General features: G+C 38.2%; 1 long non-coding RNA gene across 1 annotated transcript in view; it reads right to left on the reverse strand.

The window, feature by feature from the left end:
- The window catches only part of LOC143539283 (uncharacterized), a 175,984-nt gene extending 170,577 nt beyond the window's left edge, over window positions 1-5,407 (reverse strand). Inside the window, exon 1 of the long non-coding RNA XR_013136411.1 lies at window positions 5,336-5,407. This is a non-coding gene — a long non-coding RNA (uncharacterized LOC143539283). The remainder of the gene's footprint in view (window positions 1-5,335) is intronic.
- Window positions 5,408-6,000: the final 593 nt, after the last annotated feature.

The following is a 6,000-nucleotide window of genomic DNA, read 5'->3' on the forward strand; positions in this document are numbered from 1 at the left end:
ATAAGCGAGAGATGTTGATCCCAGTTTCCTTTGAAATCAAGTACACAAGCACGAAGTAGATCTTCTAAGGTTTGAATGGTTCGCTCAGATTGGCCGTTGGTTTGGGGATGGTAGGCGGTACTCAAATCTATTCGAGTTCCCAAATATTCTTGTACTGCTTGCCAGAAATGTGAAGTAAAGTGACTGTCTCGATCTGAAATAATCAAAAGAGGTACTCCGTGTCGGGATACAATTTCATCGATGTAAATTTGAGCGAGTTTTTCGGTGGTGTAGTTGTTACGGATGGGAATAAAGTGTGCGGATTTGGTTAATCGGTCAACAATTACCCATATAGCATTGTGTCCTCTGGAGGTTTTAGGAAGGTGCGTCACAAAGTCCATGGTAATTTGTTCCCATTTCCATTGTGGGATTTCGGGTTGTTGTAACATTCCCGAAGGTTTTTGATATTCGGCTTTAAATCTTGCACACGTTGCACATTTACCTACATACACGGCTATATCCTTTTTCATGCCAGGCCACCAGTATAATTCTTTAACATCCTTATACATCTTATCAGTACCTGGATGAATAGAATATTTGGACTTATGTGCTTCATCAAGAATCAACTTTCGGAGTTTATGAAGTGTTGGAATCCAGACCCGGTTTTTGTAATAATATACTTCATCAATTTTCTTCTCAAAATTCCTTTCATTCCCATGTAGTTCTTCTTTTTCTAGCTGATCTGCCTTCAAAGCCTCATCTTGTGCAACACGAACTTGTTCGGTTAGGCTACTTTGAACAATCATTCCGAGTGCTCGTACCCTTAATGGTTTGACTCTGTCTTTTCGGCTTAAAGCATCAGCTACTACGTTGGCCTTACCCGGATGGTATTTAATCTCACAATCATAATCATTTAACAACTCTACCCATCTCCTTTGTCTCATGTTTAGCTCTTTCTGATCAAATATGTGTTGTAGGCTTTTGTGATCAGTATAGATAGTACATTTTGTGCCGTACAAGTAGTGTCTCTAGATCTTCAATGCAAAAATAACCGCTCCCAATTCCAAATCGTGGGTTGTATAGTTCTTCTCGTGTATCTTTAATTGTCGGGAGGCATATGCTATTACTTTCTTTCCTTGCATCAGTACGCATCCTAAACCTTTACGAGACGCGTCACAATATACCACCAATTCATCAGTTCCATCTGGAAGGCTTCATATTGGAGCCTCACATAACTTCTGTTTTAACGTTTGGAAGGCCATTTCTTGTTCTTCTCCCCCATTCATACGCTCGATCTTTTTGAGTTAGGAGGGTTAGAGGTTGGGCAATACTTGAAAAGTTTTCAATGAATCTTCTAAATACCCGGCTAGTCCTAAGAATTGGCGAATTTCTCTTGGTGACTTAGGCACTTGCCAATTTTTAATGGCCTCAATTTTACTTGGGTCTACTTGGATCCCTTGATGGTTCACAATGTGCCCCAAAAACTGTACTTCTTGTAGCCAAAATTCACATTTGGACAACTTTGCGTATAACTTCTCTTGCCTCAATAATTCTAAGATTTCCCGCAAATGTTGTTCGTGTTCCTCCTTACTTCTCGAATATATCAAAATGTCATCGATAAACACTATCACGAACTTGTCAAGGTAAGGTTTGCAAACTCGGTTCATGAGGTCCATAAACACTGAAGGTGCATTTGTCAACCCAAACGGCATAACCAAAAATTCATAGTGACCATACCGAGTTCGGAAAGCTGTTTTTGGTACGTCTTCTTCCTGAATTCTTACATGATGATAACCAGATCTAAGAGCAATTTTTGAAAAATACTTCACACCCTGGAGCTAATCAAACAAGTCATCAATTCGAGGTAAGGGGTATATATTCTTTATAGTCACTTTATTCAATTCCCGGTAATCAATACACATCCGAAAACTTCCATCTTTCTTTTTCACAAATAACACTGGTGCTCCCCACGGCGAGTAACTAGGTTAGATAAAACCCCTGTCCAGTAATTCTTGTAACTGGTTGGACAGTTCTTGCATTTCAGAAGGTGCAAGTCGATAAGGTGCCTTAGCAATGGGTGCTGCTCCCGGTATCAAGTCAATACGGAATTCAACTTGTCGGGTTGGTGGTAAACCAGGCAACTCGTCAGGAAATACATCTGAATACTCGTGTACCACTGGGATGTCTTCTATTCTCTTTTCATCGGGGTCTTTGACTGTTACGCTCACCAAGTATAATATACAACCTTGGCGCAAATACTTTAAAGCCTTAAGTTGGGATACGAGATGCAACATAGTACCAGATTTCTCGCCTTGAAATACCATTGCCTCATCATTCGAATGAAGTATCCTAACAGTCTTATCTTTACAGGCAATTTCAGCTTTATACTTAGATAGCCAATCCATACCGACTATAACATCAAAACTTCCTATTACTACATGTGGGTCTTGTCACGCTTCGCCTGATCCATTTACGGAAGCGCATCCCCTAGCCGGATAGGAAGTTGATGTTGCCCTTGATTTTGTCGTTTTACTATATCGGGATTCAATTTGGGGCAGTGTCTCCTAAAGTGTTTCGTACTACCCGCACTTATAACATGTCTGGAGGCTCATTGAAGATGGGGTTTGTTGATTAGATTGTTGTCGAAATGGTTGGGACTAGGTGTTTGTGGATAACGAGGTTGGGTTGTTTGAGACTGTCGGTTTGAAGTATTCATTATAGTTCAACTTGTGGTATAATGCCCAATCATTCCGCATCTTTGACATATGGTCGTTCGACATTCACCAGTGTGATGCAAATTACACTTTCCACACTTTGGCAACAACCCTTTGTATGCATCTTGTTTCATGTCGGAACTGGTCTTAGCATAGTTCTGAGTTGTAGGGCAGATTCGTTTATTCTGAGATTTCACTTGTGTTCTAGAGATATAACTAGTTCGTTTTAAAACCGGACGATTCTCCTGGTACTCTTAATACACCATTTCTTGTAAGGTCAAAGGTAACAACGCTGGATTGTGACACAACACTTTCTAAAGTTGGGTGGGTTGTGGAATTGACTATACTTCTCACGGCTGGGGGTCAGTCCCCAAATATAACGCTCAATGCGCTTGAATTCTGGAATAATTGACCATGGTACTAAACGAGTCAATTCATTGAAACGATTTGTGTAACTTAAATGATCAGCGTCTCTCATTTCCAAATTCCAAAGTTCGTATTCTAATTTCAGGATCTCATTTCTTGGGCAAAAATGTTCTAATACTTTAAGTTCGGTCCAGGACATATGGTTTATAGCATCTTGTCCCCTTAATTGTATCACTGTGTTCCACCACATCAAGGAATGATCCAGAAACATAGTAGTGGTGAATTTGCCTATACGGTCCGGTGGACATTCACTAATGTTGATTACAGACTCGGTTTTCTCAATCCATTTCACCAATCCGCTAGGTCATCAGTACCACTGAAATTTATAGGTCTACACGACATAAACTTTTCATACGAACATTCTCGCGGGGAATTCGTGTTACCAGAAATATTAGTATACAGTGGGGGAGTTATATTCGTGACATTATTTGTATTCAACGGGGAAATACTAATCGTAGCTGTATTAGTGTTCGGCGGAGGTGTAGTATTAGCGGTTGTATCAGTGCTCACGGTTGGTTAACTGTTGTATTTTCACGTATGCCAGAAGTGACTTGCGCTACAATAGTCAGTATCACTTCTTGTAGGTGGCGAGCAATCATTTCGCCCACCTCCGCCTCAAATATAGTATGTGTATGATGTATTATACTAAGCCACAAGCGAAACCGAAACGAGCTAAAACACATGGCCACCCCTGCCCATGCACTCCCGTTGGCATTTAACAGCCACTTTGCCCCAAGTATGTACTATGTCTAACACCACATAGCAGAATGTAGTAAGTATAAATGACAATGTGCAACTGGGTTAACATGTTCCGGCATACCCCACCGGCTCTGTCAGTTGGGTTTGTCAAACCGATAGTACTATCCACACGTCACCGGCACGAAGTTAATCACTTGTGTTTGTGGGGACTTTCAAGTGTTAGTACTTAGATAATTCATATCACCACAAGTTTTCAAGTATATAAGTATATGTAAACATGCTTTCCACCCCAAAAGTTCGTAAAACAGTTTAGAAAGTGGGGTCGTTAAACTCACCTTATTGTAGTTCGAGCATGTAATATACGTCAATAAGTGTTATGCCTCGATTATAACTCGTATCCTATAATCGGTATCGTAATGTTAATACTAGTACAGTGTTTAAACCAAATCGGGCTGTATAACTAGTCTGGTTATAGCTGTTAGGCCCAAAACATGACCACAGTCTTAGATTGTGACGTTGTATACTATGAAATGTTTAAAACTGGATTTGGCTCAGTTTCACCGTTTTCCGAGCCTAGCCAAGTTGATCGTTTATGCGTTTTGGAAATAGGTAAGATCATAAGTAAACATATTGATTGATAAAATGATTTGATTTATAAAAGAATTTTAAGGTTTCGGTATATGGATTGATCACAGGTTTCGTTTCCGTTTTCTTACGGTTTTGATTATACGAAGCGCGTACAATTCATCCGAATTGTCCGGAATTCTCGTAAAAAGTTCGTTTTTATCAATTTCATCCAAAAATACAATATTTGACCACTTTTGATATTTTGACGTACCAGTCAGTCCGTTAAACATCAAACTGCCGGTTTCTTTAAAACAATAATAATTTAAATCTTTGATTAATCATAACTAAATAGGTACTTATATATAAATTATGTAAATTATTGTAAAAATACATTAAAATATGGAGAATTTAATAAAAATATTTTCAGAAATTTTATGATTAATTATTTATTTATAAAAATTCATTTAATAGGTTATAATCGTGTAATAAATGGCCCGTTTATATCAAACGACCTACGAAAAATCCAATAATTTTTAAAAATGGCCTCAATGTTATTACATAGCTCTTGAAAAATCTCTAGAACCTAACTCTTTTGACAAAATGCCTTTTTTGCGTGTGTTTCGGCTGTTAAAACTCGATTACAACACAATTGCACAAAAATACCTAAACATCTCCAAATGTCCTCAAACTTTGCCAGTGATATTCACATAACATTTATGGGTTCCAAGCCAAATTTCATAATCTTTTAAGAAGTTTAACTATTTTTCCCGAATAAACGCCAATAAACGGTAATAAATTCGTCAAATATTCTCTGTTTATCGGAAAATTACCAAATTTGAACAGGGACTCATTTAAATGATCCTTAATGTCCCTGCAAATTTTCACAAGCTAACAACAAGAAAGTCACAACCAAATACTAAACAGCCCCAAAACGAGTGTTACGGGTTTACCTTGTCGGTTTTCGATGAGTTTTGATGGTTTAAACAACTCTCCAGGTCTTGGGTCACAAACTCAGTGTATCTACATATCATATAACATCAAAATAAGCATAAGTCATCCATATAACAACCTTGTTAATTAGGGTTTCGGTTTTGGTTTCAAACCGAACTTTCGAACCGTAAAAACGACATTTCATGTTCTAATCCGTGTTTTTGGCCAAAAATCCACATGGTACTGACTTGTAAACATGTTTGACATCAAAAAATGATTTTAGGTGATTTTTAGGGTTTTTGGATGGTTAAACATGTTTAACACTAATCAAGAATTAATTTTTCATGGTTAAACTTTGTTAATCAAGTAAAATCTCATGAGTTTTGATTGTTACCTTGGAGGTTTTGGCTGGAAGATGCAAGAAATGAGCTGATCTTGTTCTTGGTTGGTTTGTGTGTTAAAATATTTTTAACTTATACAACAAGCTAGAAACAAAAGGGATATACCCTTATTTGCGGCCGGCTCATGAATGGGGCCCATTGGGCCTCTTTTTGGCCCATTGGTGCCTCGTTTTTCGTGCCACACGTAAAAGTCGGTCCAAAATTTAATTCGGGTTCGGTTTTTCGCAAGAAAACTAGTTCGAGTGCGAAAAATAGCGCGAAAACGAGTGTTTTTCAGCCCATTT

Source organism: Bidens hawaiensis, unplaced genomic scaffold (genome assembly GCF_021521415.1).
Source record: "Bidens hawaiensis isolate Kalapana, Puna unplaced genomic scaffold, B.hawaiensis_p1.1 tig00011859_1, whole genome shotgun sequence".
NCBI classification, from domain to species: domain Eukaryota; kingdom Viridiplantae; phylum Streptophyta; class Magnoliopsida; order Asterales; family Asteraceae; genus Bidens; species Bidens hawaiensis.